The sequence below is a fragment of the Cyprinodon tularosa genome, unplaced genomic scaffold, assembly GCF_016077235.1.
Source record: "Cyprinodon tularosa strain WSP-4 unplaced genomic scaffold, ASM1607723v1 ctg272, whole genome shotgun sequence".
In the NCBI taxonomy this organism is placed as follows: Eukaryota; Metazoa; Chordata; class Actinopteri; order Cyprinodontiformes; family Cyprinodontidae; genus Cyprinodon; species Cyprinodon tularosa.
The window spans coordinates 485,086-497,956 of record NW_024038977.1 but is presented as its reverse complement, the minus strand read 5'-3'; the positions used below and the strand labels follow the sequence as shown (position 1 = coordinate 497,956).

The following is a 12,871-nucleotide window of genomic DNA, read 5'->3' as shown; positions in this document are numbered from 1 at the left end:
AGGTTTATGGTTTGGGTCTAGTTTCTCTATAAATCGAGTGTAGAAATTGTTAGTGTTGATAACCACAACTCAAAACTCAATTTTTTTTCTCGGGCAACTTATGCCCTAATATTAAGGAATGCAGAAGGTGTAAAACCAAAGCTTTTCAGTAAGGCACCCAGGCGTGTTATGGTAAATTCAGCAGAATGTGCTACACAAAATGCTTACAGAACTGCAACGGCATATGCAGGCTGAGCCAAAATAAAAGGACGTATTCTAAAACACAACAAACTTAAAAATCAAGATTTCTTTTTGCTCCACTTATATCTGTGGTAGAACACCTCAGAGGAGGTAATTAAAAATGCAATAAAACTTTACATCAAAGAAGAAAAAGAAAAAATGGTAGGGCATCACAATGACTCAAGAATCACAGAGCCTGATAAACCATCCCACCTTAAAGACATTTCACTAAAGCAGTCATCAATGCTCGCTAAAAAGATGGACAGAAAATGTCACCATTTTCTGATGCATTAAGGCTTCCATGCCGGTGTTCTGTCAGATGAACATTCCCCATCAGACCAGCATACTATTAGTTAATATGCATGCGCGAGACGTGAGATTTGCGTTTATCCCTTTAATTTTTGTACGAAAAATAGACTTTAAAATACCTTAATGGGTGTGTTTCCCTTTAGCTATCTACAAAAAAACTATTTAAGGTCAGATCCCCATACGCTTAAAAAAAACACCAAAAAGTAAGTGCTTAAATAGTTTTTTTTTTGTACATGACTAAAGGGAAACATGCCCATTGAGTTAGTTTAATGTTTATTTCGAATACAAAATGAAAGAAATAAGCTAAAGAGATAAACAGGTATTCACTATGGGTATGCTGGTCTGACAGAACACCGTGTGTCCAAATAAAAGCGCTTAGAGGTCTTAATATGAACAACGTTTATAACCATATCACAGAGAAATTATCCATTTATAGTTGTATTTTAGCTTTCTTTATTATTATCAGTCAAATAATGGTCTAAAGAATCCCTCCCATATTTGAGCTTTCCCATATATGGTTTAAGTTTTTTTTTAAGTAATGGATGCTTATGAAACAAACTTTGTTTTTAGGTTTGTATAGAAAACATAAAAACTAACATCTCAGGTGTTTTAGATTGTTGGATTACCCAGTATTTGATATTAGCTTAACAAACACAATCCTAACCCTTTACCTGAAAAGCATCAGATGTAACATAAGCAAGCTTTAGGCTCATACGCCATACCTGCTTTATCCTTGGTATAATATGGTGGTTACATACAATATTTCTATGGTGATTACATACAATATTTCTAGCCAATATTGATTACAATATTGGCTAGAAATAGTCATCCACGCTTCTCGTGGTTTTAATTTTTCTTTTATAACAAAGATTGTTTCAGCAAACAATCATGATGATAAGACCTTAAAACCTTGAGCTTAATGTTTGTTGTTAAGTTAATTGTTTGCAACTAAAATAAATCCTCGCCCCCTGATCCAGCAACTGTATCAATGTCTGAGGTCATAGGTATCATCAGGTGATAAGATAGGATCAGGATATAGTCTAGTATAAAATTAACAGCTCACATCACGAGGACTACAAGACAAAAATGATTCATCTCTAAAACCATGAGTACAATTGTGCAAATATGAAAGGAAAAGTTTGCAAAAGAATGCTGTGATAAGAAATTTTTGACTTGAAAAATTTACTGCATCGAATTCAGCTTTTGATGTCGTAGCTGTAATTTTCTCAAATAAATTCTTTACACATGAGGTGCAACACGAAAAGCTGCAACATCTACAGTATGACATTACAACCACTAACAGTGGATTTAAAAAGGATTTCATGGTTTTCAAGTACAAAACGTAATGAATAGCTAGGAAAGAAAAATAACCTTTTATAGGCCACTCAGTGAAATACTTTGTATTTCAAACTTTCAAGCCAATAGTTTTATTGCAGGACAGAAAAAGACATTGTAACGTTTGTAACATTAAAAAAAGGTGTTTTCATGGCAACAATCAAGGTTAATGTCATTAACAAAAACAGATATTCCCCCTCATATTAAAATCCAAAGAGTGCTTCTTTAAGAAATTTGTGAAAACATTTTTTGGTGACAATGTAATCTTTGTTGTGCAAGTTTACCAGAAGATTATGAATATATTAAATAACTAGTAAAACTAATTAATTATTGTCAGTAGAATGATCATAACTCTTATTTGCTTACTGACCAGGGTTTTAGTCTCTTACATAAAGGGTTGGATTCCTGAAGCGGCTGTTTAAATACAATCGCCTTCAACAATTTAGTAGTGTAGAGTACGGCTATCAGCAAAGTTATTAATCACCAACCAAGTAAATGTGTCTCTGTTCATTCGGATGCTACTGAAAAAAGAGTGAATCCGACCTAAGTGATAAAGTTCACTGTGTAAAATAAACAAAAAAGACCATGGGTTAAAACACAACGGTATCTTTATTAGCTACTAGTCACACAGTAATATATCTAATAACTACAGAGGTACTACACACTACTGAAAATAAGCACAAGTAAATAAACAAATAAAAGGGATGGAGGGGTTTAAGAGTCTGTTCAAAGTCACTTAGGAATGTTTGACTTTTAAAACCTAATGCATTTAAAGTGTCCTTTAAAACTAGCAGCAGATAAATGTGAATAAACCCTGATGCAGAGATGTTAACTGCAGTCAAAACAGTGCAGTTTCATTCAGTTTTATAATGAAAAATGACTCAGGAATGCATTAGGCTGTGATGAGGTTGAAAGAGAAATGGGTTAGCTTAGTTGGACCCAGGGGTTCTGGTCAGGATGGGTCCGGCTGAAACAAAGGAACAGTTAGGGCTTAAAATGCGGCTTCTATAATGTGTCCAGCATGAGATAATCTGGGAGCTAACGATGCTAGCCAGGACACTGCAGCAGTTTCATTGGATCCACATGGCTCGTTCTGCCTGTGCACTGAGCATTAGCATTCAGTTAAAACTCTTAAAACCATCAGCAGTTGAGTCAGAAAGCTTATTTCAAATAAAACACCAGCACAACTATCTACTCTACCTAGTTCACCCAAGCGGAGGACTTATTAAACATCAGATGGAAAGAGGGAAGGATGGATGTTACTATTTCGGCTCGATGGAATTGAATGGACTTTCTGCCTTGGTTCAGTTTTCTGCAGGCCCATCTTCGGTCGAGTCTGTTCAGCCAACAGTAGCTCTCAAAGAGATTTAGATTAATCCGATGCAATAACTAAAGGCCACTTTGGAGGGGTTCATTTTACAACTCATGGTAGCCCGGGGCCTCTCCCTTTAGCTAAGGAGGTTAGCTGACAGCAGCAGTGGCTCTTATGTAGCAGCAGCAGTGAATATTATGCAGGGGGACCAGCAGGGTACAGGTCAGTGGCTTCTAACGTGTCCTCAACGAACAGCAAGGCGGCGGATTCAGGAAACTGTGTCCGACTCCTTCTGAATCGTAGGAAAGGACGGTCACTACGATCAACTCCTTCTGAATCGTAGGAAAGGAGGGTCACTACAATCAGCTTCTTCTGAATAGTAGGAAAGGACGGTAACTACGACCAACTCCTTCTGAATCGTAGGAAAGGAGGGTCACTACAATCAGCTCCTTCTGAATCGTAGGAAAGGAGGGTCACTACAATCAGCTCCTTCTGAATCGTAGGTAAGGGGGGTCACCACGTCCAACTCCTTCTGAATCGTAGGAAAGGAGGGTCACCACGTCCAACCCCTTCTGAATCGTAGAAAAGGACGCTCACTACGATCAACTCCTTCTGAATCATAGGAAAGGAGGGTCACTACAATCCGCTCCTTCTGAATCGTTGGTAAGGAGGGTCACCACGTCCAACTCCTTCTGAATCGTAGGAAAGGAGGGTCAGCACGATCAACTCCTTCTGAATCATAGGAAAGGAGGGTCACCACGATCAACTCCTTCTAAATCGTAGGTAAAGAGGGTCACCACGATCAACTCCTACTGAATCGTAGGCAAGGAGGGTCACCATGATCAACTCCTTCTGAATCATAGGAAAGGACGGTCACCACGTCCAACTCCTTCTGAATCGTAGGAAAGGAGGGTCACCAAGATCAACTCCTTCTGAATCGTAGGAAAGGAGGGTCACCAAGATCAACTCCTTCTTAATCGTAGGAAAGGAGGGTCACTACAATCAGCTCCTTCTGAATCGTAGGTAAGGGGGGTCACCACGTCCAACTCCTTCTGAATCGTAGGAAAGGAGGGTCACCACGTCCAACCCCTTCTAATTCGTAGGAAAGGACGCTCACTACGTACAACTCCGTCTGAATCGTAGGAAAGGAGGGTCACTACAATCAGCTCCTTCTGAATCGTAGGTAAGGGGGGTCACCACGTCCAACTCCTTCTGAATCGTAGGAAAGGAGGGTCACCACGTCCAACCCCTTCTAATTCGTAGGAAAGGACGCTCACTACGTACAACTCCGTCTGAATCGTAGGAAAGGAGGGTCACTACAATCAGCTCCTTCTAAATCGTAGTAAAGGAGGGTCACCACGATCAACTCCTTCTAAATCGTATGCAAAGAGGGAAAGGAAAGGACGCTCACTATTCTGAATCGTAGGAAAGGAGGGACACTACGTACAACTCCTTCTGAATCGTAGGAAAGGAAGGTCACTAAGATCAGCTCCTTCGGAATCGTAGTAAAGGAGGGTCACCACGTCCAACTCCTTCTGAATTGTAGGAAAGGAGGGTCACCACTTCCAACTCCTTTTGAATCGTAGGAAATGAGGATCACTATGTCCAACTCCTTCTGAATCGTAGGAAAGGAGGGTCGTCACGTCCAACTCCTTTTGAATCGTAGGAAATGAGGGTCACTACGTCCAACTCCTTCTAAATCGTAGGAAAGGAGGGTCACTACGTCCAACTCCTTCTAAATCGTAGGAAAGGAGGGTCATCACGTCCAACTACTTTTGAATCGTAGGAAATGAGGGTCACTACGTCCAACTCCTTCTGAATTGTAGGAAAAGAGGGTCACTACGTCCAACTCCTTCTGAATCTTAGGAAAGGAGGGTCATCACGTCCAACTCCTTTTGAATCGTAGGAAATGAGGGTCACTACGTCCAACTCCTTCTGAATCGTAGGAAAGGAGGGTCACCACGTCCAACTCCTTCTGAATTGTAGGAAAAGAGGGTCACTACGTCCAACTCCTTCTGAATCTTAGGAAAGGAGGGTCATCACGTCCAACTCCTTTTGAATCGTAGGAAATGAGGGTCACTACGTCCAACTCCTTCTGAATCGTAGGAAAGGAGGGTCACCACGTCCAACTCCTTCTGAATCGTAGGAAAGGAGGGTCACTACGATGAGATCCTTCTGAATCACAGAAAAGCCTGAGGAGAGCTAAGTCTAGGCCTTTCATGGCCACAGACCACTGGAAGTTGAATGGGAAGTACTTCCTTTATAAACTCCATTGCAGGGGAGTGGCCTTAGAGGGGACTCGTTCAGGTTATATCACTGACGTGTGATCTTCACATTCAAAACATTAATGCTGATACAGGAATTCGTTTTTTAAAGTATTTATCTGGCTTTATAACTTAGGGCTGGGCGATATAGAAAAAAAACTTTCGGTCCGGAACTTCGTATTCGTGGATCCAGAGTGGCGAGCCGCTGTTTGAACCCAGGTTTTTCAACAGCAGTCAACGGCAGCGTATCCTTTGCTATGAAGCATGTCACAGCATGAGTGATGTCCTTGTGCCGCTTGGACGCTTTGTTGTATTTATCACAAACCAGGAAGCCCAATTTAGCCTGCAACGCCTGCTTTGATTTGGCAGAAATTCTCGAATATTCCTCGGAGGATTATGCAGAGCCGCGCCGGGGCCTACACAGCTCGTACTGCGGCGGGTGTGAGCAGCTGAGATGATAAAACAAGTTGGTTGTGTTATCAGACTTCGTTTTCACTGGTTCCCTACACATTTTACAGATGACTGTGGTTTGTTTTGTGTCCAACTTGCCATAACAGAAATACTGCCAAACTACAAAAACCCTTCTTTGGAACAATTTCCTCCGCCTCTCCTTGCTGCGACATCTTCATGTGCTCTGTGTTGTGGTTTGAGAGGGCGGCGCTTTGTGATGGCGTGTCTGGGTCCGCGATTGCGATTGGTTAGGAGGAAGTAGTGACTAGCATAAACCTACATGCTAGGCTACAATGAGAAGGAAGGAAAACTGCGTTTCTTTATCGAATTTTTATCGACACTCTTTTTTTCTATTGCGCCACACGTCTATCGATCGATAGACTTAGACTTAGACTTGACTTTATTAATCCCTTGGGATTACTCCCTTCGGGAAATTGTATTTCCAGTAGCAGGGGAAAAAAAAATAAAAAATTGCACATACAAGAAAATAGAGGATGTTTAGGCACAGTATATACAACAGAAAAATAAAATCAATTAAATAAGATGTAGGAAGATGTATTGGGGGATGAGGATAGACAAATAAATACAGAGGGCTATAACAAAACAATGACTTAAATTAACAGTTATGTAGTGTATTGCACTTGGATGGTTGAGGAAAGAGAGTGTCCAGATTATAAAAACCACAGCGAGTATCTACAACTCCTTCACTTCTGTTCTCTTAACTCTATTTCCTGCTCCCCCCCAGAGAGGAGTTATAGAGCCTGATGGCATGAGGGACACAGGAGTTCCTGAGTCTGTTGGTCCTACATTTGGGAAGGAGCGGCCTCCCACCGATATATATTGTTATTGAATTATCGCCCAGCCCTATTATAACTTTTTACTTAGCTTATTGGGTTTTTAACTTAAACTATTAAAACAACCATATTCACAGTAGGCAATACTGTCCTTCTTGTGGTATTCCACTCAGAAACAGAGATCGCAGACCCCACAGACTACAGAGTTTTGCCTTGTTTGTTGCAAAATGGTGGTTATATGTAGTACCAAAAATGGTAAGTTAGATGATAAAGAATTAAAAGAGAGGCTTAAATTTGATGAATTGCTCTTATACTGATAGCACCTGTAGTGCTACCTTCTGCCTTCTGAAGGTACCTCAATCCATCAGTGGGAACTAAGAAGAGTATATCACACTTACAAACATTCATAGACATGGCTCTCCACCTGATCTGACAAGGAGAGTATTAATCAGAGATGCAGTTTGGACTCTGGAGGAGCTGCAGAGATTCACAGCTCAGCTTTGATAATCTGTTCATAGGAAAAGTATGTCCTGTGTCATCCCATACTCAACTCTTGTCACAATAAAGAAGCTTTAGTTGGAAGAAACAAATGCTGTTGTGCCACCAGACATGGAAGACCAGGAAAAACTAAAATCTAATCTTTGGGCATGCATGGAATGGACAAAACAAACAAGCAATCAACTGTAAACTCACTGTTGCCATGGTAAAACATGGAGGTGGCAGCATCATGTTGTGGTTTTTATTTGGCGGAGACAAGGGAGCTAATCAAATATGATGGGAAGACAGGGTGATACTGAAAGAAAAGCTGTTGAACTGAAGAGGACCTGAGACTGAGGTAGAGATTCATCGACACACAACAAGAAGAGCAAAGAAATGTCTTAAATCAAAGGATCCGTCCGTCTGTGTCCTTCTTTGTCTCTTGGGAAAAACGTTCTGCTATGTCACAAGACATCCCCCAATCCAATAAGCTGTAATCTTGTTAGGGTTGTTAGTCAGTGAGGTGGTTTTAAGCGCTTTCTCCGCTCCTACCCTGCAACCCTTCATCAGACATGTTGATGGTGTTTTAGTTTTATGCAAACCACCGAAAGCGCCACCATCAAACACGGAGCAGGTTCTTTTTGACACCATCAGTTAACAGTGCTGTCCTGTCTTTTTCCTGCAATTTAATCACAGGTATTTACATAGAAACAAATTCCAAGGCCTGCAGCAGCTACTGTACATTATTCTTACCAGCCTTTGCTGTGAGACGCTGCAGTAGAACACAAGACAGCAGCAGCCAGATAATTGTTCATACTAGGGGAAATATTTCATAAGATGAGCTTGCAGAGGGTTTCCCCGGTGTGTGGCTAAAAATTTTGACAAACAACAGCTTGATTACAAAACAAACAAAACCAAAGTAAATGCAAAACAGGAAATAGATGGCTGCCACTATTACAACTCAGGTTTAGTATCTTTCCCATTTTGTTGCACCTCTTGGCAACATTATTGTCTTTTTTTTCTTCTCCTCCCTTTGCGTGTCCTTCACCCATGCTTTTCCTTTTTTCCTTATTACTGCATATCATCTTTATTGGTTCTTTCTCTATTTTACGGGCCGAAAGCCCATGAAAGCGCAACAGAAGTGCAGCCTTTGGACTCTGACATCTGCACTGCTTGAGGCCTCCTGAAATAACCTCCCCATTGTGCAAGTACCTCAAAACAGCCTTTGATGAGAGAGGTGTGTTAAAGTCTGCACAAAGCTTCAAGTGTTAACCTTTCCAAAGATTAAGGGGAGCACAATAAGTACTGTTTAGAGTTTGCTAGGATTTGAGATTAAACACAAATTATACATTTAAAAAAAAAAAACGTTTAGGGAAGCAAATAAGCCAATGTGTTTTTGTTAATCATACAGTCCACGAAACAAAAAGTAATATTTGTTTACCATTCAAATGTCATAACGGTCAAAACACCTGTTTTGTTTTTTTAAGTAAATGCATTATTCCTCGTTTAAAAAACGTATAAAAAGAAAGTTTTGTAATTTTATTATAAATAATATGGATGTTATTCCTAAACATGAGTGATGTTTGAAGAAAAAAAACGCATTAATGTACTTTTTGTTTTTTCTTTCAAAATAAAATAAAAAGGCAAACATTTTTAATAAGAATAAACGTCATTAAGTTTTTCCGTAAAAATTCAAAAAATATCCACTGGATAATCCATTTCAATCCACTTCTGAATTTTTACGGAATGATTATGACCTGGATGACTGAGAACCTTCATCAGCAAACGTCATTAAGCCCGTATTGTATATTGGTTACATATTATAAAGAGGTTTAACTTAAATGATAACAGGTCGCTTATTGATAAAATGAACTGGGAATTGATTATGTTATAAAGCCAGTTGTGTTGATGTAACTCCCATATTTTAACCGTATTTATGCAGACATTAGTTTCTATTTTATTTGTGAGGTGCCAGCCGGAAGCTGTTACCGTGTGGCGCTTCTCTGTCTCCTACCTGCGGCTCTCTATCTGCTGCGCCTCCTTCCTCCGTCCTTCCTCCCTGGTACTCCGCTCAGCTCTTCAGGTGTATCTTGCATCTCCGGATATCATCTGAGAGGTTTTATCTGCTGAAATAAACTGGCTCCTAGTCGTAGTTTTCTCACCAAGCCGAGAAGAAAGCCACAGTAAGCTGCGCGGTCCTCGCAGCGCTGCAGCAGTGTGTCGGTCTGTGGAGGTGGGCTGAGCTTTTACCTATCAGCCCACTGTGGGCTGGGGATTAAAACCCACAGACGCCCACAGCAACAACCTGCACCAAGTTCACCTGGAGTTAAGTGGATAATTACTAAAGAGACTTTAAATTAATCCTATAAATTATATATATATATATATATATATATATATATATATATATATATATATATATATATATATATATATATATATATATATATATATATATATATATATATATATACATACCATAGTATTTCTTTATTAACCTAAAACATACAGTAGTGCTTTAGGTTAATAATAGCCTATATTAATTAGGCTATGTATGCTTCCAAAAAAAAGGAAAAACTTCATCATTCCCCTTGTTTTATTTTTTTTTTTATAACTAAACAATATATATATATATATATATATATATATATATATATATATATATATATATATATATATATATATATATACACAGATATAATTATATCTATATGTATATCTATATATAGATACATATGTATTTATATACAGTACTCTAGTTGTAAATAAATATATATATATGTTTGTTTAAAACTAGTCTAGTTGTAAAAAAATATATATATTAATATATATATATATAATATTATATTAATATATATATGTATGCATTTAAATGTATTATTTAAAAAAAGACATTTTACATACATACATAGCCTAATGAATATATTCTATTAACCTAAACCAATATGCATGGTACGGTTGTTACATGTCAGGTACGCCGGTCATTGACCTTGACCAAGGTACCTTACAGTACAACTGCAGTCAGTCCTGGACTGGCATGGCTATCACTGCCGACTATATAGTTGGGGACTCATTCCCCATTGGGATCAGCTTCATAGTCATTGTAAGACACTTCTTTGAGTTTATTTACTTTGTTCAGGCTACTCGAAAGCCCACAGCCAAATGTTGAAATGGCAATATTATTGCCATTACTGTTATTATATAGTAGAAATTTTACACATTCAGTAATAAAATGTCACAGGGAATGGTATTGGAGGATGGTCATTTAAGAAGTGGGATGCCACCCCCCCTCAACTCGAGTACTGTATATATATTTATATATATAGGGATTAAAAATGAATATAAGGAAATAATTTAAAGCTGTTCTTTTTTCCTTTGGAAATATAGAAATATATGTCCTCTACTTATATTGTGCAACATATATGCATGTATATGTGTATACATACATATAAACATTTTATACACAGCCATATGTAAGCATCTATTTAGTTTAATAAAATAATAAATTATAATACATTTTGTGCACTGAAAGCCCTAAAAAGAAAAGGCGACGACGTATTTGGACAAAGATATGGCTGAGCAAACGTGGCTACTACAGTCTGTCAATTTTACAGAAAGAACTGCATTTCACTCACATCCAAGTCGGTCTGATCGACAAATTCTCACACGACAGAAGAATTGTCCCGAAAAGGACAAAAAAAATCGTACAGTGTAAGCCCGGCTTTAGTAGAGCCTATTTATAGATTACGAGTGCTTAAGGGTCAAACATCAGTAGCTCACTCAGACAAAGCGTCCCGTACTACACTCCTCAAATGACAGATGAATGTTTTAGAAGTATTGTATGTCATTTGCAAAATAGTAAAATCTGAAGATCATTTTGCGATTCCTGTGGGAAGCTCAATGCAAGTAGATGAGCTGTAAAGGCTGGTTCAGCAAAAAGAGTTTGCTCTCACCAATAAGTTTAAATATGATTATTTAGAAATGGGTTTGTGCATGCAGTCCCTCCTGTTTAATAAGCCTTTCCTCTCGGGAGAGGATACAGAGTTTTGCATGTGCATTTTTTTTTTTTTAAGGGGGGAGGAATTTGAGAAAATCCTCCACTATAGCGTTTAAGTGTACAACTTATAAGTACTACATTTTTTAAGTAAGAAAAGAAAGGGTTTTAGGGCCAATACATTTTTCTCTAATACCAGGAAACTTAATATGATTTAAAGTGTTTTTCAGACTAGCCAAGTGGCAGAACCACTGCTTTTTTAGAGGTGGTACCATTAATGAGATCTATTTAGTTCGGAAACACCTACCTTTTAATTTATTAAATCCTATGGAAGCTGCAACGCTGTACTTTCAGTGCTATTCACTTTTTATTCATTCAAACCAAACAATGTTTATCATTGTTTGGTTTTTCCCATTAACAGTACTGGCTAATCATTTGGTCACACAGTTGAAACCTGTGAAAATAATAAAAATAAACAATATTTTTTTCATTAAAAGCCTTCTTTGTCCAATGCAGGGGTCCATTACCTAACACTAGAAATGCCCACAGTAGTATTTGTTCTTGCCATTATCCTGCTATATAATACTTCAGTGGTAAACATAAATAATGTAAAGAGTACTGTTGTGTTAAGAATTAATTTTCTTCATCAGAAGGTCCCAAAATAAAAGAGGTATAAGTTTTAAAAACAGCATTAGAATTACTTTTTTTATTATTTAAAAATTTATGATTGTTGTATGCATTGAACAAAACATGCTTTTTGTTTCGGACAGTTTTATTGCATTTGTTTAAAGTTTAACCACAGTAAAAATAATTCTACTGAGGTGCTGCTAAAGCAGAAACAATTTCTGTAATATTTTAACATTGTCATTTTCTTCCGTGCAAAATGGTGCAAACCACCAGAATCTGTCTTTAAGCTTTTGAGCAACATATTCTGCCATCATTATGTTGTTTTTTTTGTAGGCACAATGAAGTGTCACTGCATAACATTGAGCAAGTGTTACAGGAGTGACTCTGCAGTACGTGTCAAGCTTTCAAAGAAGCCGACCCGCAGTTCTAAAGTCATTTCTGGGGGGGGGGGGGAAGAGAAGTCCTGCGCAGCCATATTGCAAAAGAACTTAAAAACATTGCACAACTTAGTCGTATGGATAATATTTAAAGAACCTTATGGCCCGATGGCCCTGCAAATATAAGCAGGATCATAGAGGAGGGAATGGAAGAACTAAACTGGATAAATGGCTGTTTTACTGCAAAATTAGTTCTGTTTATTTGGATTTTCATTCATTCTTAAGGTTTTAACAGAAATAAAAGGGATGACTAGTTTTTAGAAACGAGATTTAACCCTTTAAGCCCAAGTGCATCGCATTTTACAGATGTTTGAGACTTCTACATTATAAGTGTGATATCTTTGTTTTTGAAAAACCTGTTTTATGCCATCAGATACATGTAGTGCACACAAAATCTGTAATTTATTCTGCAGAAATACTAAATGCATCATAAATGTTACACAAATCGTATGATTTGACGTAAAAAAAAAAATTGGTCTATCTACGGTAATTTGAAAGATATATTTTGACAATTATTTCATGGTTTTGCCTTAACAGAGTTATTTCCACCCTGAAATGAATGAATTTACCATAATCCATATAGCATATGCTCCTGGCCTTTTTCTGCTCATGAATGAACAAACAATCTTAAAGTAGATGCTTTTGGTTTTGAT

The 12,871-nt window shown here is 38.0% G+C and overlaps 1 protein-coding gene across 3 annotated transcripts in view; it reads right to left on the bottom strand.

The window, feature by feature from the left end:
- gramd2aa (GRAM domain containing 2Aa) overlaps nt 1-12,871 on the bottom strand; it is a 43,314-nt gene that overhangs the window by 29,393 nt on the left and 1,050 nt on the right. The window contains exon 1 of one of the 3 annotated variants that reach the window (XM_038289854.1): nt 9,175-9,410. The exons of the other annotated variants lie outside the window; for them this stretch is intronic. The gene's annotated coding sequence lies outside the window, so the exon portion shown is untranslated. Of the gene's footprint in view, nt 1-9,174; nt 9,411-12,871 lie in introns of those variants that run through there. 3 annotated transcript variants of the gene reach the window in all.